The following is a 22,252-nucleotide window of genomic DNA, read 5'->3' on the forward strand; positions in this document are numbered from 1 at the left end:
TGAAAAGATTGCCGAGTTTTGGCCTTCCAGCTTGTTAAAGCGACAGGAAGTGCTATCCCTCCTCTAGATTTTAATCTTTTTGGACCTGAGGGATTATTGCACAAAAAGATCGAGCGCTTGTTTTGTTCGGCTCGTTAAAACTATCGAAAACTCATCCCTTCTGTATTGTTTTATACTTTTTCGGACTTAAGGGATTAGATGACGAAAAAGGAACTTCGGAGTTACCTTTACGTACCTTTTCAGACTCTCTAAAAATGAAAAGGACCGAGTTATCTTTGTCGTTAGACTCATTAAAAAGATTAATAGCGACAACAAGTTTCACTATCGCTAGGCTCGTTAAAACATAGCGATGGGTTTGCTTGAAGGGAAAATTATAGAACAAGCATATGTTATCCTCCTCAAGCTTGACAAAAATAAAGAGGTACTTGTCAGCAATGACTGGGGAAAAATTGGGAAGAAAACTCAAAGAAACTTTATTGGTAGCAAGTCGCTCTTGAACATGACATTTCCACTCCGTGCCTGAGTCGGGTTGGGTTGTTTCATTCACCGGTCACATCACCATGGTCATGCCATACCATCCACATTTGGGGTAAATGCTACCAATCCATCACATAAGTGTCACCGACATGTTCAAGAGAAGTCATCCAGAGAAGTCACCCGTGTCCCATCCACTACCATACATTATACTTCATTCTTTCATGACCGCCACCCTAAACCATATATCATCAGATTGTTTTCACCTCCATTAAAATCATTTGCTCCGTTCCATGTCATTGATGTGGGATTCATTAAGGCCCTCCTTTGATGGATCGCTTCTTGTCGACATCAGCTCATTATCCAAGAAGTTGATCTAGGAACACCCCGTTCAGTACTTTGAAGCTTGCATGCCTCAATGGCAAGTTTCTCACTTCCGGCGACAGGTATACATCAATGACCTTCGACCGAAAGATTTTGCGTGGTGTTCGACGCCAAGTCCTTTATTCACACCACGTGAATTGTACTGCAGTACCTTGAGGGTCATTATCATTATCGGTGATTCCTCTCGCGCTTGTTAACAATTTACATCATTGACTGGTAATCAAGCGATGTCTTTCCATGTTCGACTTCAAAACATTTCTCGCATGGATCGACTTGTACTTTGAGTGAAGATCGGACGAGATTGAAGACCCCGGATCTAGTTTCATTGATCCGGGCTGCGATATATATTCAGGAAAAATAAAGACATTGAAATGTACAGCATTGCAGCACAGATAATCATCCTACCAAAAGGATGATGACTTCATCAGAATCATCAGTCTACCATCAGATGATTGTCTGTCGTATGTACATGAAAATGAATTTATAAAGCTGAGCACAGGAATGCCTGCCTCAGCTAGATCATGAAAACAGTATGAAGATAATGTATTGTATTGTATCTTATTACAGGTCTCCTCCCAGCATTGACAGAACTTCGGATCCTCCTAATAAAGCATTTCACCCGATAAACGGCCTCATACTTTAGGGGGCAACTGTTATAGACATTTTTGTGCCTTACAGCTCTAAGCATGAAATGTCCATAAACCAAGGGATCCTAAGTCCCTAAAAGTGTTTTTATTACTCCTAAAGGAACAAGGTCAACAAATTACAGCTTCTCCCAGAAGTTCTCCACCAAAAACTGCTCAGAACTAGTCAAATCAGGATCATTTCAGCTGCTCCACTATCTAGCTGCATTGCAAAGCACCCAAATACACTGGCTAGGTGCGTTGCAACGCACTTGAATGCACTACCAGTGTGCGTTGAGCGGGAAATGACAAGTGGCAGAGTCATTCCACGAGGTGGAGAGACAATGGAAGCTTCCAGGATCTTCTCCAATGACACTTACCTCACTGAATTCGACCAGTGATGAGTAAGAGGCTCTCAGTCTCTAAGTGGAAGCAAGAACTGATAGAGAGAAGCCACTAATCAATTCATGAGCTGACTCATCCTCTTTGCATACATCTATATATGGATCCCTCACCAAGAGATCCAGAGGCTAGAATTTTGTACATTGCAGAGAATTGTTGTTGGTTTTGAGATAGATATCAGAGTATTGGGTGATTTATGATTTGTTGGAGGTGAAGAGGGGATTCTATGCTGGGAGGTTGATGCTGGATCAGGAATCATCGGTTGTAAATCCTCCTGGATCTTCTTGTTTTATCAATAAAACTATTTGAATTTCTCCTACATGCTTGTATATCATTGATGTTTGTTGTATTTGTATGTTTAGCTTAAATCTGATCCTAAGCTATTTATGAACATAAATCCATGTCTTTGTGTAGTTTCTTTCTTCTGTGATCTTACAGGAACTTGGTGAAGCTGGGCAAGTAAGGGAACAGATAGCTGGAAGCTATCAAAGAGGAGAGAGATTGGATCAAAGGACTAGCGCAAGACACAGGTTGGTTCATCCTATTCCTCTTTGTTTATAGTTCATAAAGGAGAATACAAGAGTAGTTTTCCCTGTTTGTTTCTGAGGTCACTATCACACCTCAGTGGGATAGGGTTGTTCTGAATAGACACTTTTCCCGTTAACAGATGAGAAAATTCGTGAAATCCTATGTGTAGATGATTTACCATGGGAAGATCTCCATCACAGATCTTCGTTTTTACCTGAGGATGATCGTTTTGAAAATAATTTCTCATCAATCTTCACGAACGAATATGTCAAGGAACTTCAGAATCCAATGAAACATCCCGATTCAGAGTTAAATTTGGGGAACATCTCTCGAACTATTCCCATTGACATTTCGGTTAAGCCCGGAATTGTTGAGAACATTCATATAGGTGCCTCGTGTACAGATGACGAAATCCAATTATATAAGGCCCTATTTCAAGAATTCCGCGACGTGGTTTCCTGGTCCTATGAGGAAATGCCAAGAATTGATCCTGCAATTGCTGTTCATGAGATCAAAACTTACCCGAACACTAAACCTGTCCGGCAATGTTTGCGCCAGATTCACCCACGAAAAGCTGCTGCAATTAAAACAGAAGTTGAAAAACTGTTGAAAGCAGGTTTCATTTATCCAATCCCGTTAACAGATTGGGTATCAAATATTGTTCCGGTTAACAAAAAACAGGGAACAATAAGAATATGCATCGATTATAGGGACATTAATCGAGCCTGTCCAAAGGACAATTATCCAACTCCTTATATCGATCAAATCATTGATGATTGTGCCGACAACAAGATATTTTCCTTTATGGACGGTTTTCCTGGATACAATCAAATCAACATTCTACCTGCCGATCAACCAAAAACGACTTTTATTTGTCCATGGGGGACATTTGCTTATTGAAAATTACCTTTTGGGCTTAAGAATACCGACGCAACTTTTCAGAGGGCGATGTCTTATGCCTTTCATGACATCAAGCACATTGTGAAACCCTATCTCGATGACTTGCCTGCTCATTCACTACATCGATCTGATCACCTCGTCCACTTACGAGCAATCTTTATGGGGTGTAGGCATTATCGTATTCGGTTGAACCCACACAAATGTGTCTTCTATATAGAAACGGGTTGATTGTTGGGATTTGTAGTTTCGAAAGCCGACATTCGCGTTGATCCCTCAAAGGTAGAAGCTATTATCAATCTGACTCCTCCTTCGAGTCTTCGCCAACTCCAAAGTTTGCAGGGGAAAGCAAACTTCTTACGATGATTCATTCCTAACTACGCCGAGGTTACAAAGGGTTTTACACGGTTGTTGAAACAAAATACTCAATTTTCTTGGAATGAGATAGCTCAGAAGTCTTTTGATGCACTCAAACACGCGTTAACCCATGCACCGTTGTTGCATCCTCCCAACTACAACCAGGATTACTTTTTGTACCTCGCCGCCTCTCATTCCACCATTGGAATGGTTTTAGTTCAGGAAGATGAACTCGGAACGGAACATGTGATATATTACCTTAGTCGCACGTCAAATTCGACTGAGCTAAAATACTCACATGTGGAGAAATTAGCATTGGCAGCCGTTCAAGCTATCCAACGCTTTCGTCACTACATTTTACTACGTAAAACTACGGTAATTTCGGATTTCAACCCTATGATCTACATTTTGACCAAACAATTGCTAGGGGTCAAGTACTCTAAATGGATCGTTATCCTGCAGGAGTTCGATTTTGAATTTGAGAAATCCAAGTCTAAGAAATCTTTAGTTTTCGCGGAGTTAATGTGTGACTTCCCACGTGCTAACACAGAAACGATGGAAGAGGAGCCCATTGCGGAGGAATCTTTGATTCTAATCAACACTTTAGATCCGTGGTATGGGGATATCATCGTCTATCTCCAGACCCAATCCTTTCGGACAGAAATTTCAAGATCGGAATGTCGGAAAATTCGATTCCAGTCCCAACAATTCAAAATTATTGGAGATACTCTTTATCACCGTGGGGCGGACTCTATTTTTCGACGTTGCTTAACTCACGAAGAGGCTGAAAGGGTTCTAAATGACTGTCACTCTGGAGCATGTGGCGGTCATATGTCTGGGTATGCCACAACCCAAAAGATATTGCGTGCTGGCTATTTCTGGACGTCCTTGTTTAAAGATTGTATTATGGCAGTCCGAAAATGCCACAACTGCCAGATTTTTGATCATAAGATGCACGCTCCACCTGCTCCTCTCCACCCTATAATTGCCGTTGGTCCTTTTGCTAAATGGGGTATCGATTTTATTACATGTAACCCTCACTCGGCCGGGGGGCATGCGTATATCATCCTTGCGGTAAATTATTTTACTAAGTGGGCCGAAGCGATGCCTACATTCGAAGCAGACGGCAAGACAACTGCAGTTTTCGTGTTCAATCATATAATTGCTAGGTTTGGTGTCCCACAAGCAATAATCACTGATCATGGGCGTCATTTTCGAAACGTTATGATGACCGAACTTACAGGCCAGCTTGGTTTACGTCACGATAGTTCAACCCCTTATTATCCACAAGCAAATGGTCTGGTTGAATCCATCAACAAAGTTTTAGTTATCATGATCCGACGAATCATTGGGATTCATCGGTCGAATTGGCACAACATGCTATTTTCAGCGCTTTGGGCGTACCGAACCTCAGTGAAAACATCAACAGGGTTCACTCCTTTCCAACTAGTTTATGGTTTGGAAGCTGTGCTACCCATTGAATGCGAAATCCCGTCACTGCAAATGGCCATCGAGTTACTTCCAGCTACTTCCGAAGAGGAAAAGCGTTTGTTATACTTAGCTCAATTAGATGAGAATCGACGTGATGCTGCATTGGCGATCGAGACTCACGCAAAACGTATGAAAGCTCAGTATGATCGAAATGTGACCCCTCGAAATTTTTCGGAAGGAGACCTAGTGTTATTGTATGATCAAGCTAACGATAAGTTAGGTGCTGGAAAATTCATTCCTATGTGGCATGGGCCCTATGTTGTCAAGCGAAAGCTAGCCAAAGGGGCTTATGAATTGGTAAACTTTGATGGGGACTCTTTGGGTAAACCCAGAAATGGCCTTTACTTGAAGAGGTACTATGCTTAAAAGAATGGGGTATGGAGATTTTTAGTTAGGTTAGTTTTTCTTTCTAGCAAGTGTGTTTTAGTTGAAAAAGTGTGCTTAGCTTAGAGAGTGTTTTTCGTCATTATTCCTGCTTATCTTGGTTTTACTCTTGATATTACAGATGTCGATGCCTCTCCAAACATACATTGGATTTGCTGATGGTGCTTGTCGTAGTACACAGAACATTTCTTCCGCAGCTTGGGTTATCTATTCGCCCTCTGACGAGTTAGTTTCTATGCATGGGGTAAGCCTCGGTCAAACAACAAACAACATTGCCGAGTATAGTGCAGTGATTGAGTTATTATCTGAATCTATTTCATTTGGGATTCAGAGTTTGATAGTGAGGTTAGATTCTGAACTCGTTGTATTACAGCTTAATAGAGTGTATGCCATTAGAAATCCAGTGTTATTAAGATTATTTTTGAGAGTGCGTCTCTTGGAACGTGAGTTTGATTACATTGAATATCAGCATATTCCAAGGTCTTTGAATACATTAGCAGATGCAATTTCTTCTATAATGTTAAATGGACATTTGCAATAATCATACATGTAAATTTAAAACCATTCCATAACATGATTTACAAGAAAAGCCGGTAAGAGTGATATATATAAATAGGAGTGTGTCAAAAAATACATCGTCTTCGATCATAGGTTGAAAAACACCTTATGATCGGCAAAAATGATAAGTACAAAAAACAAAAATGTCACATGTGCCCACAAAAGGTGATCATCCTATCACTGGTGATGATCTCTATAAGAAACCACTGCCTGAGCCACCTTGCAAAGGAACCTCCTAAAAGGTCCCGGGACTCCAATCACATAGCGCTGAAGTCGACGAGGAATGTCGTCGATAGTAGTCTCAGGAATATCTCCTGTCAAGCGCTCAAGATGACTCTCCAACTCAGCCAAAACCTCTGCTGATTCGTCCTGTGGGGCTGGCACGGGTGCAACTAGTTGCCTCCTCTTGAAAGGCTGGAGAGCGGCTGGTCGCTGTGGACCCACATCTGCATTTGAAATTTTTACTATCAGTTTTGGGACGATGAAAAATATAAAAAAAAATTAAATAGGGAAAGTTGAAAAGGATTTTACCTGACTCGTCCCACTGCTCTCCCGGTGGAAGAACCATGTCTGGGTCACCACAGAAATCTAACCCAGCATAAGGGAAATCCTGAATGCAAAAAACCTAGTTTTCCAACCATTGGAAATACTCAGGTTTGAACCGAGCAACCTCTGTCCTCTCGTCCGGGTGACGGGCCATGACTGCGACCCATCGCATCAGTTTGGGCTCTCGAGGAAGCCCAGCTCCAACAGTAAGATGCTGTGGGATCAACATAGGAACCCTCTCCAGGCCAAAACTCATGACCAAAGCCCCATAACCAAAGGTCTTTAGTCGTCCGTTCTTGGCCTTGGTCAGTTGGCCTTTCACATTGGCCAGCACAACATTGCACTAGTTGAAGATGGTGCCCTGAAACCAATCAACTGCTATACGCATCTGGGATCCGGTGGCAACATGTAATGTGGCAGCTCCGCAAAGTCTGGTGACAGTAAACACAATCACCATGAGCTCAGGACGGGATATGGTCTTTATGTTTATCCCTTTGTCTTTGGCCTGGCTGTGGCAGTACTCTAGCCGGAGGCTATCGACAGACTGGCCACCTGGCCTAGTCCCGAATAGAGTCAAGTCCTCTCCTCTCTTAGGCAAACCAGTCAAGAAATAAATGTCCTCCAACTCGATTTCGAGCTGGTGTACGCCAATGAAAAAGCACTGGTCCTGTACACTCCACCTGTCAACCAGCCACTGTAAGAAATCTACCTGAGCCCTCATGCCAGGAATGGTCCAGAACTTGTACAGTCCGCATGCCCTCAAAGCATCAAGTGAAGGATGATGATTCCATGCGGCGGTATCCACGTCCTCATGCTCCCGTTCTCGCCAATCTAGCATGATATATCCTCTGCATTAAGTATAAAGTTTAATTAGATTGCTAGAAAACTTTTTGATTGGTGCATTTTTGAGGAATCTTAGGTTCAAAACCCTTGCTGCGGGGTATGCACCCTCCACGTTAGACACAGTGCGTGGGTCCGTACTTTGTCTACACAGAAGGTGCGGACCCCGAGCTTTTTCCCAATGGAGAAAAAATCGGGGTCCGCGGGTTTTGCACCTAAAAACTCTCCCAAAAAACAAAATAAAGGGCTAAATCAAAAAACTAAATGGTTGAAAATGAAGAGTAAGGTGATGTGGATTACCTGGAGAAGACGGCGCTCGATTCCGACGGTTGGATTTTCCACAATCTTCACGGGAAGTTTTCTAAGCAAAAGCACTATTTTCTCACCCAGACTCAAACGGTAAAAATGAATTGACAAAGGCCCTTTTTATAAGTTTTTTGAGTAAATAAATCGCAAATTTGTTTATGTTTCACTTTGAAAAGGTATTTTGCAACGCTTTTATCCATTTCAAACAGGTATGAGTAATGTTTGTGTCTTTGTGCAGGATTATTCAGGCGAAATCTATCATTTTCAATGAAAAAAGAAGTAGAGTCATCTTTAAGCCCTTTTCTGACTCCTAAAACATGAAAAGATTGCCGAGTGTTTCTTTTACACTCGTTAAAACGGAATTAAAAGATGGTCCACTTACAGCTCTTTTCCAATCGTAAAAACATGAAAAGATTGCCAGATTTTTGTTGTTTCAAATTCGATATTGGTTATGAAATGACGTGTCGTTGATCACTTTTTTATTTTTCGGGTCAGTAACACTAATAACGAAAAGTACTCCTTGGTCGTAAAAGATCAAGCGATTCTCTCAAGTATTATTTTATACTTTTTCGGACTTGGGAGACACAAATTTATGAAAAAGGTCAACCCTAGAGTTTTCTTAAGTTTTCTCAGACTCTCTAAAATTAAAAAACGCCGAGTTTCTCCTATACTGGACTCGTTAAAATTTCACAGTAAAGGACCTGTTCAATTACAAACAGGAACGAACCACTCCTTCTTAGGGTTCGAATTTAAACTAAGTTTGACTCATCCGAAGGATGAGCTTATAATCAAGCAAATGTTATCCTCCTCAAGCTTGTCAAAAATAAAGAGGTACTTGCCAGAAATGGTGGGGGAAAAGAGAGAAAAATGAGTCTGTTTGTCATACTTTGTAACCCCTCTTGAACATGACACTTTTATTAACCTGGGTTGGGAAATCCTTTGCCTAACAGTTGATCAAACCACATTGAAAGTCTTCAGTCAGTTTTTGGGTGTTAACTTTGGGTCAATTGTCACCAAACCATCTATCGTGTCGTTATGTGTTCAAGAGGTCACTCTGCCAATAAGCCATTCATTTGAAAAATATCTGTCATCCATCTTGACCATCCCTGAGTTAGTCCTTGCAACAAAATTTCTTCAACTTGATCTATGATTTCGTGTTGTGGGCTTGCCTGCAACGGATCGCTTTCTATCGACTTTAGCTCATTATCTAGAAAGATGATCTAGAGATCGTCAGTACCTTGGGGTCTGCATGCCTCAATGGTAGGTTTCTTGCCTTTGACGACAATTTACATCATTGACTTTCGATCAAAGGATTCCATGATATGTTCGACATCAACACATTTACTCACATCTCATGGATTGTACTGGGTACTTTGAGAGCCATTGACATCACTGGTGGTTTCTCTCACACTTGTTAACAGTTTACATCATTGACTGGTAATCAAGTGGTTTCTACCATGTTCGACATCAACACATTTATTCGCATGGATAGAATCGTACTGTTTCGGGAAGTAGAAATGAAGACCCTGGATCTAGTTTCCACCATCCAGGCTGCGAGGAATTTTGTACTCATTATGTTGTGGACTATTCATAAAAGATGGCTGCGTCCATACTGTGTTCACACGAGTCTATACTTATGATGTTTTACAAGATCATTCCTATATCGGAGCAGTAGATAGGTTTCTAGTTAGTTTTGATCTGAGTATGGGAATGCCTACCTCAGCGATGATATGATCTCATATATATATCTTGCATTGAATGTTTTTACAGGTTCCGACCGTGCTCTCCATAAGATAATCCTCGAAATGATAAAGTACTTCACTCTTCCTATATGATAAATGAAATCCTCATCTACTACAGACTTTTCACTTTAGGGGGCAATCTGTTACACAAAAATATCGTCACCATGATTATTTGCAGTCAATATGGGTCTATCATCACTTGTATTGTCCTCCTAAGCAAGTCTAGAACCTCAGCTCTTCAAATCAAGCTTTGGAAGTGGGAGAAAGACATTAGAAATCAATGTAACTCTGGTTCCGCACTTTCTCCCATGGTCACCTGCGGTCCCGCACCTTCTATGTACAAAATCTGCGTACCTGCCCGCTCTATTCCTAACGGTGCAGGTGCGGACCCCTGTGAAAGTCAAAAGGCGCAATTTGTATCTTAAAAAACTCACTTTGGGTTAATTCTAGAGTTTTCTAGAAGGAATTTTGACGTGGATTGTTCGCCCTGAGGTGGTTCATGCATCCCAAAAGAGAAGGAGCTAATCCCTTGACTAAAGGAGCTATCCCTTTGAAGGAGGGCTTTATCCCTTTGAAGGAGGACCTAGTAACTTCCCTCCATTGCACTATAAATACAGGCATTGGGGTGAGGACTAGGGAGGTTAGAAGCTGAACATTTTGAGGGTAAATGCTGGTGAAATTGAGACTCTTTGGTTGAGCTTGAGAGGAGAGATCACATACCTCTTTGTTCTATTGGAGAGTGAGTGAAACTTGTCAAAGTAGAGGAGACATCTTGTTAGACCGTGGGAGGAGCTTGTACAGCGTCAAGGCAAAGGTTGTAAGGTTCTTCTTCTTTTGAATTAATACAATCAAACTCATTTTTCCCAACAAGTATCTTATGCTATTTGTTTCATGGACTCCTTGACTTTCATGTTAAATATGTTTCATGCAATTAGTTTTTCAATTGGTTTTTCAGGTGCTATTTAATTTGTTTGCCTTGTTTGTGTTTGCAAATTCGCGAAGAGGAGCTCATTTGGATCGAAAGAGCGAGGGCATCCACAAGCTTGCGTTGAACCAAAGGTAGGCCCTGGAAACCTTTGTTTGCCATTGTTTATTGAAGCATATTTAGAGAAAGATAGTGTCTGGTTGGTTTGCTTGTCGTTAGGTCTTCTTTAGATTCTAGGAAGGTCTATCTTGTCCGCAAGATCGACCCATTCCGCACGACAAGGTTATCTAATGATGAATCATTGCAATCAATAATGGCTAATTCTTCAATTCATTTCACACATTTCTGGAAAGAACTATTTATGGAAGAAATACTCTTAACACATTCTGCAATTCTATGCAACTTGTTCTGAAATCAATTGAAACTAAATGCAAATAAGAATTACACTTGGAATTATTCAAATAAACTTAAGGCTAATCCTACTCAATCAAGTAAAGAAACTATAACTATTGAACAATACTGTTAATCTATAACAACCCAAATCAACTTGTAATTCCCAATTGAACAACAACAGTAATTGAACAACAATCGGTAATTGAACAACAAATAGTGATAAAGGATTTCTAAATGGCAAACAATCTATATTGCAATTTATAGAAGTTAATCAATCTTATCTCTAAGATCTATGATAACATCTATTCAGATGAACAACAATCTACTATTAACACTAATTCACTCATTCCAATCAAAGTACTACTTAAGTAAATCACACGGCTTCACTCTAAATCTAATTAAACAATAGTATGAATCAATATCACAATCTTTTACGATAAATGACGTATATGAACATTAAATCAATAGGAAAGACTAAATATAAAAACTATAACACAAAGGAGTAGTAGAACTTCTTGTGACTGGGCCCAAAGTTTCCAGAAGCCTCTGCTTAATAAGAACTCAAAATCTGAAGATGTATCAAATGCAACCTTCTTTCATTAATTGCAAAAAACAACTGACAAAGTCACTGATATAACAACGTATATGTTTTCAAAAAGAGTAGTTATAGATTATCAAAGTCTGAACTGTATCTAATTTCCTTTCGACACTATATATAACATAAAAGAGTAACTGGATAAAAGTGAATCCTCAAGATCACGGGATCCTGAGAATTTCGCAATATATAATCTGATAATGTGATAAAATAACATTGTTCGAGTTGGTCTCCTACTTCCTTGTCTGCCCAAGACGTTGTCTCTTTTCCCTTTTATGGCCTCGTGTTGTTCTGTCAACTGAACGAATTTTTCCCACTCTGCACCTCTGTACATAAAGATAGCAAAGAATCAATTTCTTGTACTAGATTTGCCTATTCTATCACCAAATAGTTTCATCCAACTTTAGCCGGTATTTTCCTCATTTTAATCTATAAACACATATAATCGTATAAGGATGAATGACAAATGAAGCATTTTACGAAGAGAAATCATACCTTTTTCCTGTCGCAACAGGGAGCTCCAACCCCTGGCTCTTGTACTGGTCGATATGTTTACTAGTACATAGGAGCCAACCTATAGAAGGCTACGACTTTCTCTCTTCCTCCATGGACCACGTTTCATAAATTTTCAGACTGGATACTCCTAGAACACAACACCACAATTTGAAGGCCACGTTTCATCAAATTTTCATACTGGACCCATCAACAACATTGAAGCTCAAAATCAATCACCACTACCATACAACCAATCACTGAAAAACCCGTCATCACTAAATCAAATCACAATCAATCAATCTGAACATTCAAAACACTATCACCAGAACACAGAGCAGAACCCAGAATTCTTCATCAATGACCATAACCAACTGCAACTTCAAATATCATATTTCATAATGTATACCCTACTTTGATGTGCCGAACTAGCGTGTATACATCCTTTTACCAAAGCGAACCAACGTACAGATATGCAAATGATAACTTAAAACATCACAACTATTCCAGACTTCAGTCATACCCAGATCAAAACATTTACAGTGTAAATCACGTGTTAACATTCAGATCTAGACTATCCATGATCAAACCATATAATAATAATTCATTTTAGGTCTCATGATCCTGATCCATCATTAGATTTGATCCCCCATCAACTGCTAAGTTTCATCCTTAGTTGAGTTCAAGCAAAGCACCATAAACCCATAACATGCATATTTTATTTTGATCTCACTCTTCATGAGATATTCATTGCTTGCACACCTTGGACTAATGATCTTCTCCTCCTTATATAACTTTAGGCCCTTTGTCAATACCTTGGACCAAAACCACTTAGGACCAAATACCTAGGGTTAATACCTCAGACCAAATACCTCACACCAAATACCTTGGACTAACACCTTGGACCTAAAATACCTTGGACCAAATACCTCAGACCAAAACCTTGGTTTTCCAACATGTACGCTCTTTTCCTCCTGTGGGAGTGCATGTATACATATATGCTCTTTTTGTTATGTGTGCTCGTGTGTATACACTACTTTGACAAAGTGAAACAACGTATACCTATCTTTCTTCAACCTCTGGAGTCTGATCTATAATCCTTTGCTATTAACCTCTTGCACTATGAACTACCATCTATGTGAGTTCCATCAAGGACAACACCTATATCATAATGCCAACAATATCCCCCTTTGGACTTGATGGAAACAACAACACCAAGACACTCTCCCCCTTTGACATCAAGGGCAAAGGGCGGACCAAGATATTCTCCCCTTTGATATACATTATGTTTTCCATGCTCCCCCTGAGTACATGTTGAATTCTTTTATTAAGCTCCCCCTTTGTACATGCTAAGATGCACTAAACCATCCTCGCTCTACCTGAGCAAATGAAGAGTCTGCAAAAAATATTTTTCAAAAGAATAACATGACTCTATAACTCAACTAATTGTGTATGACCTTCCTATCACCACTGACTTATACATACATCAATCTCCGAACCAAGTGGGGATACACTAATTTTGACTCATCCACCCAACCAAGTGGGGATATACCAAATGTTTATACATGACTGAAATATAAATTATTACATCATCCTTCCGATGCATAGTGAGGTTACAAATTAGATATTTTCATGACCTTTACATCAAATGATATAAATAACACTTATAACAAGGACCAACAATCTAAACAAGACCATGATGGTCATCAACAACTATCATACATCATATATGAACTGCACCATCAACATCTTCCAGTAGCATCAATATCAACAGCCTGTATATGTCCATCATAAAATAAGCCACCTGAATCAAAACAACTATGTGGATCAAGCAATATAAGAATCTTCATGTACCAAGATCTTCTAACATAATGCCAACAATACATTATTAGAAGCATATGCTCCCCCTGAACCTATGCCAAATGTTCATTGTCAGATCTGATCATTGCAAATATTAGTAAGAATCATCAAGCCATCATCATCAATCAAATATACATCAACTTTTTAACAACTTATCAACACCAACACATTTCCATATATCATCAGCAGATTGTAAACAGATCAAATAATTGACTGAACCATATCAAACCCCTTTTCCTGAGTTTGTTCCACTTCTTTTTCCTCAAACCAACCTATACACGACTGTGCAGCTTCAAACTCGCGTATATATGCAACTTGTATTCATGAAACTTACGTATGAGATTTAGAACACTGAAGTTTCACACTTTCAGCTCCCCCTAAGTCTGTTATGTCTGTACATTGTGCTATGCCACATATTTCTGACTGTACTTCCTTCTTCTTCCATATGTTCGAGTGTGATGATGTTTTCTCCTTTTGGTATGGTGCTCGAAAGTTTCTCCTACATTCCTTTGCTATATCTCCAAACTTGTTACATGCATAACATCTTACATGTTTCATATTCTTTCTATAGTAGTCAATGGATTTGTGACCAAACATATTGCAAGAAAAAAAATATCCCTTAAAGTACCCGAAAGCTAATGATCTTTCTGTGTGACGGTCTTGAACCATTCTACTTCTACATCTCGCTGGAACATGTCCAAAATTATGACATATAAAACATTCAACATTATTCATTGGAGGAAATAACCAACTATCACTTCCACAGTTAGGAGTAAAATATTTTCTTTGAAGAATTTCTTTCCTTGGTTGTTGATGGGGTTGACCTCTCATCTCCTTATTGAGCATTTCAGATTTTGCATTAGAGTTCCTTGCCTCATCTTGTGAGCTAGATTCACCTTCAACAGATTCATGAAAACCAAGACCAGTTTTGATGGTAGGAGACCTTTGACTACTAAGAATATTATCCAAAGTCTTAGTATTGTCCTGGAATTGTAACAATTTATCCTTTTCTTCTAATTTACCTTTTAAGATATTTACCTCAACCTGATATTTCTCTTCCTTTTCCAGATATTGCTTCTTCAAAATTTCTTTAGCATTTCTTCCTTCTTCCACTTGTTGCCTTAATTTGAGAATCTCATTTTCTTGTTCTTCATCTGCTTGAGGTAGTTCTTCATTCTGCTTATTTTCAAGATCTTCTTTTAGAGAGAGGATCTTAGCTTCAAGACTTTCATAGTAACTGGATCTATCTTTAAGTCTCTTGATTGTTGTACTCTTTTCATTTACTTCATTTCTTAATGATGTCATTTCATCCTACAGCTTTTGACATTGATCTTCCTTTTCTTTGTAATGAGCTTTTAATCTAGTAACTTCTTCTTTGAAGGCACACTCCCTTTTGTTAAATAGATCTTGTTGATCTCTGATTTTATCTGCAAATATTTTAACTTCTGCCTCTATGTTTTATTCACTATCACTTCCAATATCTTCAATATTGCATGAACAAAGAAAAATATCACTAGAAGACCAAAAATTTGTACCTGATGCTTCATTTTCTTGTTCATCTTCAATCTGAGGCGATTCTGAATCTAAATACTTGCTTCCACCTAACAGCCAATTGTCTCTCCTACTATCACTGTTCCTTTGAGATGTCTTCTTTTTCTGAGGCGCTTTCTTCTTTAGCTTCTTTCCCATTATTTCTACGGATATCCTTCAAGCGATCAAGCTTCTGCCAAAGGACTTACTCTGATACCAATTGTTGGAAATAATATTGAGGGGGGGGGTGAATCAGTATTATCAAATCAATAAAATTTTCATTTCATACTCAAATTTATATACGCTACTTCAGTGAAGGTAACTTGCGTGTACACGCAACTGTCTTTAAAGCAACCAACGCATATCCAACAAACTTATGATTCAGTTAATTCATCATATGTTGATCTTTAATCAGTGCATCAATACTTCATTAACCATATAAATAGTAACCATGTGTAGTAATAACAAAATAAACCATCACACATAAGCAACACACATGAACACCAAGATTTAATGTGGAAACCCAATGCGGGACAAAAACCACCTGCTGCTGTCTTCTTTTAATATAAGAAAAACCTGTTTACAATCTTGTACTGGTGCAGACTCATACCAGTATGCAAGCACCCACCTGCAAAAGGCTACAACCTTCTCTCATTTTATAGCTTCTACTGGAAGGGAGCTACAACCCCCTATATCTTGTACTAGCCGATCCGTTTATTAGTACGTAGGCACTAGCCTACAGAAGGCTCCAACCTTCACTCGTTTTCCAACTGCTACTAGAAGGGATCTCCAACCCCCTAGCTATTGTACTAGCCGATCCATTTACTAGTATGTAGGCGCCAGCCTACAAAAGGATCCAATCTTCACTCATTTTCTAGCTGCTACTAGAAGGGAGCTCCAACCCCCTGGCTCTTGTACTAGCTGATCCATTTACTAGTACGTAGGCACCAGCCTACAGAAGGCTCCAACCTTCACTCGTTTTCCAGCTGCTACTGGAAGGGAGCTCCAACCCCTTGGCTCTTGTACTGGTCGATATGTTTACCAGTATGTAGGCGCCAACCTACAGAAGGCTACAACCTTCTCTCTTCCTCCAGGGACCACGTTTCATAAATTTTCATATTGGATACTCTCTGAACACAACACCACAATCTGAAGGTTGCGTTTCACCAAATTTTCATATTGGACCCATAAGCAACATTGAAGCTCAAAATAAATCACCACTGCAATACAACAAATCACTAAAAATCTCGTCATCACTAAATCAAATCACAATCAATCAATCTGAACATTCAGAACATTATCAGCAGAACACAGTCACCAGAACACAGAGAAGAACCCAGAATTCTGCATCAACAACCATAACCAACTGCAACTTCAAATATCATATTTGATAATGTATACCCTACTTTGATGTTCCAAACCAGTGCGTATATGCGCTTTTACCAAAACGAACCATCATACAGACCTACAAATGCTAACTTAAAACATCACAACTATTCCAAACTTCAGTCATACCCAGATCAAAACATTTACAATGTAAATCACGCGTTAGCATTCAGATCTAGACTATCCATGATAAAACCATATAATAATATTAATTCATTTTAGGTCTCATGATCTTGATCCATCATTAGATCTCATCCCCCATCAACCGTGAAGGTTCATCCTTAGTTCAAATCAAGAAAAGCACCATAAACCCATAACATGCATATTTTCTTTTGATCTCACTCTTCATCAGATATTCATTGCTTGCACACTTTGGCCTAATGATGTTCTCCTCCTTATATAGCTTTAGGCCCTTTGTCAATACCTTGGACCAAAACCACTTAGGACCAATACCTTGGACCAAATACCTCGGACCAAAACCTTGGTTTTTCCACCATGTACGCTCTTTTCCTCCTGTGGGAGTGCATGTATACGTATACGCTCCTTTTGTTCTGTGTGCCCGTGTGTATACGGTACTTTAACAAAGTGAACCAATGTATACCTCTCTTTCTTCAATCTTTGGAGTCTGTAATCTAATCCTTTGCTGTTAACCTCTTGCACTATGAACTGTCATTTGTGTGAGTTGCCATCAAGGACAACACCTGTATCATAATGCCAACACTAAGTTTTTCCACACTGATATGACTTCCCTATGGTTAACACGGATTTTAATTTTAATTTTAATTTTGTACTTCATGGAGGGTCCCTGCGATAATGCTTATACACCCGGCTCTTCTTGCACCCATGGATGCAGGTATGACGATGCTTACAACATAGTTACCGATCAACAAGAAAGTGAACTGATACCCGTTTTTTTGAGGTAGCAAACACCCAATTTTGAAAAGTGGTGATGCCAGAATACACTTTTTTTTTTAGCATATTTTTGGCACTTTAAATTTGTTATGTATCAAGTATGATTTTTTTTAATTTTTTTTTCGATATTAGTGATTTTCATGCTGATTTTGAAAAGTTTTGATGCAACATCAACACATTCTTTTAAATGTTAGTGATTTTCATGCTGATTTTGAAAAGTGTTGATGCAGCATGAACACATTTTTTTAGAGGGCTTATTTTTGACACTTAAATTTTTCTTATGTAGCAAGTGTGAATATTTATTTTTTGTTAGTGATTTTCATCTTGATTTTGTAAGGGGTTGATGAGCATCAACCGTTTTTGTTTAGAGGGCTTAGTTTTTACACTTTAAATTTTCTAATGAATTAAGTGTGAATAATTTTTTTTAGATGTTGGTGATTTTCATGTTAGTAATAAACAATAAAAGAAATAATTAAATCATGACAAAAAAATCAAATACAAAAAAAGTATATTAAAAAAAACAAAACAAAGAACAAAAAGCCTATAAAAATGTAAAGAAAACATAAAACAACAAAATAAAACATAAAGCATGACAAAAAAAAAAAAAAAACATGTTAGTAATAAAACATAAAGATATAAAGAAAACATAACAAAAATAAGAAACATTTGAAAAAAAAAAAAAAAAAAAACCCATAAAACATGTTAGTAATAAAACATAAAAATAAAAATAAAAAAACATGGCAAAAAAAAATCAAATACAAATCTTTCTTGTATTAAAAAGTTGTCACTTGTTCTAATTTTTATTACTATTTCCTTATCAAAATTTTATTAATATTATTAATCCTATTTGTTACTAAGTTTCTACCTTTACCATATAAATAAAATAAAAATAAAAATTAATTTTAGCCAATACTCATAAATAATTTATTCCATTAAATCATAATTATTAAAAACCCTTTACTTATCCCTAGGGATTTAAACGATTAAAATAAATAAATAAATAAAATTATTTCTAATATATAAACCCCCCTTTACTCATCCCTAGTGATTCAATTGATTAAATAAATTAGAATTAGGTAATTTAATATATAAATAAAATAAAATAGCATAACATTCTATTATATAAAACCACACCACCCCCCCTAGTGATTCAATTGATTAAATAAATTAGAATTAGGTAATTTAATATATAAATAAAATAAAATAGTATAACATTCTATTATATAAAACCACACCACCCCCCCCCCCCCCCCCCCCCCCCCCCCCCCCCCTTTACTTATCCCTAGTGGTTATATGACTAAATAAATTATAAATGAATTAATTTATTAACCTAAGAAAAATATATTAATAAAATAAAATAGAATAACTAATATATTACAATTAGTTAATTATTCTATTACTATAAGTTATTACCTTTGACTTATTAATATTTTAATATTATTATTTAATCTAGCCGTTTTAGATAGCCATTGATGGTCAACCTAGTCAACCTAGCCGTTTGGATGATCTGCTCTCCCTATATAATTGGCAGCCATGATCTGACTCCTCAACTTGTCCTGACGATGAACCACACTAGTTGGTTCGAAACGCGTCGACAAAGGTTTTCTACATGTGATTTATGCTGAAACTCTTCTTAATAAAAAAAATTAACTCGTAAAAACAAAAAAAAAATGAATAAAAAATTAATGGAAAAAACAAAAAACAAAAAACAAATTAAAAAAGTAATAAATAAATAAATAAATGAATTAAAAAAAAAAAAAAATTGAAAGAAAAACAAATTGATCCACAACAGAAAATAAATCTAAAAACATTTTTTTTAAATAAAAAAAAATAAATAATAAAAAAACCTCATTACAAAAAAAATTCTTAAAATAATTACCAAAAAATTAAGAAAAAAAAATTAAATTAAAAACAAAATATTTAAAATAAAAAATAAAAATATTTAAATTAAATAATTTAAGTAAACAAAATAAAAAATAAAAAATAAAAAATAAAATAAAATAAAAATTTAAGAATAATTTTTTAAAAATCTAAATTATAAAAATAAAGAAATAACATTAAAAAATAACAAAAAAAAATAAAAATAAAATTAAGTTATAAAAATCAAAAAACAAAGTTAAAAAAAAAACATTAAAAAATGAAAACAATTAAAAAATAAAAACAAATAAAAAAACAATTTAAACCAAAAAACAACAACTATTTTTTTTTAATCAATTAAAATAAATAATTTAAAAAAACATTTAAGAAAAACAATATAAAATAAAAACAATTAAGAAATAAAAAATTAAAAAAATAAAAAACAATTAAAAAAAATAAAAAATAAAAATGAAAAAAAAGTAAAAAAAGAATTAAAAAAAGCAATTTAAAAATAAACAATTAAAAAAACAATATAATATATATATATATATATATATAAACAAAAAATAATATAAAAAAATAATGAAAAAAAATAAATTAAAACATAACCCCTACCTGACCCCCACCCAATCCAACCCCCCTCCATCACCCTCGTCCCTCCCCTCTCCCCTCCCCTAGTTGACCCTCACCCCACCCCTTTCGCTCACCCCACCTCCCCCCTCACCCCCCCGTCCCCTCTCTACCCCTCTCTACCCCTCTGCCACCCAACCCCCACCCTACTGCACCCCTGTCCCCTCCCTCACCCTCATCACTCCCCTCACCTCTCCACTCCCCCACCCAACACATACCCCACCTCCCCCACTTAGCCCTCTCCCCTCCCCGCCTTAGCCCCCTCCCCGACCCGACGGCATATATTGAGGGCATGCGAATTCCATCGATGCTCAGGAGAATCTCTCCATTGACGAGTGCCTCAATGATCCTACTCTCCACATCCTCAAATGTGTTTATCAGAATTCCATCCGCTTTAAACAAGAGGTATGAATTGTGAAGGAAAAGGTGATAAAGCGGATCAGACTTTTCATGCATTGGGTCAGGGAAATCTACTACAGGTAAGGATGGAAATCTAGGTACCTTAACGGAATTGTCCAAATCCTTCAAAGATTCCTTCATCACAGCCTCCCCCGCCCACCTGGGCCCCTAGCCAGCGGCCAAGAGGCCAGAGGGCGATTCCGGGAATTGGCTTGCGGCCTTTTGGCCGCTAGCTGGGGGCCCGGGTGGGCAGGGGAGGCTGCAATGAAGGAATCTTTGAAGGATTTGGACAGTTCTGTTAAGGTACCTGCATTTCCATCCTTACCTGTAGTAGATTTCCCTGACCCAATGCAAGACAAGTCTGATCCGCTTTATCACCTTTTCCTCCGCAATTCATATCGCTTGTTTAAAACTGACGAAATTCTGATAAACACATTTGAGGATGTGGAGAGCAGGATCATCGAGGCACTCGTAAATGGAGAGATTCTCCCGAGCGTCGATGGAATTCGCATGCCCTCAATATATGCCGTCGGGCCGCTCATTGCTCCCCCGAAACCTGTTCTCGAGGATCCTAGTGGTTCCCTGCAATGGCTGGATAACCAGCCGGCGTCTTCGGTTATCTTCGTTTCCTTCGGAAGTGTGAATTTCCTTTCGGGGGAGCAGATCATGGAGCTTGCTTTGGGACTGGAAGGAAGCGGGCATCGTTTCCTGTGGGTTCTCCGCGGTCCTCCTTCCAATCCAGATGTATCTGTGTTGCTCCCCCCGGGTTTCGAACAGCGGACCAAAGATTGTGGTCTTGTGGTTACCTCATGGGCTCCGCAGGTTGCCATCCTTGCACACCCGTCCACAGGAGGGTTTGTGAGTCACTGCGGTTGGAACTCAGTGCTAGAGAGCATTTGGTTTGGAGTTCCCATTATCGCTTGGCCCCTCCAGGGGGACCAAAAGCCCATCGGTTACTTTCTGGTGAATGATATTAAAATGGCAGTGGGATTGCAGAAGCGAAAAGATGGGATTGTAACGAAAGAGGAAGTGGAGAAAGCGGTGAGAGAATTGATGGAAGGAGAGGAGGGGAAGAAGAGGAGGGAGAGAGCGAAAGAGTTGAAGGAGAGTGCGAAAGCAGCTCTGGCAGAGGGCGGAAGTTCATCCCAGGCTGTGGCAGAGGTGGTGGCTCTTTGGAAGGGAAATTCGTGCGCCCTCCCCCGCCCACCTAGGCCCCCAACTAGTGGCCAAGAGGCTACAAGCCAATTCCCGGAATTGGCTTGTGGCCACTTGGTCATTGGCTGGAGGCTCGGGTGGGGGGGAGGGGGGTAAGGGTGGAGCGAGGGGCCGAGGGGGGTGCGGGGGTGGTGGGGTGTGCGTCGGGTGGGAGAGGGGAGGGGAGGGACGAGGGTGACCGAGGGGACATGAGTGGGGTGGGATGGGGCTTGGGTGCGGGAGGAGCGGAGAGGGGAGGGGGGGTAAGCAGGGGAGAGGGGTGAGGGAGAGGGGTGGGACAATGGTGGGGGAGGGGAATTGGGTCAGGTGGGGAGGGGTTTGGGTTGGGTGGGGGGTTATGTTTTAATAAATTTTTTATCATTTTTATGTTATATATATTTTTTAAATTGTTTACAATTTTTATTTTATTTTTAATTGTTTTTTATTTTATTTTTTATTTTTTAATTTTTGTTTTTAATTTTTAAATTTAAATATTTTAAATTTTAAATTTTTTTATAATTTAAATTTTAAAATATATTTAATTTTT

At 38.5% G+C, this 22,252-nt stretch overlaps 1 pseudogene; it reads left to right on the plus strand.

Moving 5' to 3' along the window:
- Positions 1-20,775: 20,775 nt before the first annotated feature.
- Positions 20,776-21,822, plus strand: LOC149209125 (anthocyanidin 5,3-O-glucosyltransferase pseudogene; annotated as a pseudogene).
- The last annotated feature ends 430 nt before the right edge of the window (positions 21,823-22,252 follow it).

This window comes from Pinus tabuliformis, chromosome 1_2, assembly GCF_031772625.1.
Source record: "Pinus tabuliformis cultivar Carrire ecotype Pingquan chromosome 1_2, CPIR1, whole genome shotgun sequence".
In the NCBI taxonomy this organism is placed as follows: domain Eukaryota; kingdom Viridiplantae; phylum Streptophyta; class Pinopsida; order Pinales; family Pinaceae; genus Pinus; species Pinus tabuliformis.